Here is a 246-nt window from a genome sequence, read left to right as displayed (position 1 = left end):
CAAATCGAAAAAAGTTTGAATACGACCATTTAAAACGAACACTTTTAGTCCAATTCAATTGCATTTCAGGTAGAAAGTACTCAGTGTAGTAATTACTAATTACTAGTTATCAGATTGTTATATAACTTGTAAAATATGTATTTATTTAATATTTATAATTAGGTAAACAAATTATTAGTAACTATATAATATAATGAGTAATGTACATCGTACTGTAACGAATGTCATCATCGATATCGTACATTA

Source organism: Acyrthosiphon pisum, chromosome X, assembly GCF_005508785.2.
Source record: "Acyrthosiphon pisum isolate AL4f chromosome X, pea_aphid_22Mar2018_4r6ur, whole genome shotgun sequence".
In the NCBI taxonomy this organism is placed as follows: domain Eukaryota; kingdom Metazoa; phylum Arthropoda; class Insecta; order Hemiptera; family Aphididae; genus Acyrthosiphon; species Acyrthosiphon pisum.
This window is presented reverse-complemented; position numbering follows the sequence as displayed.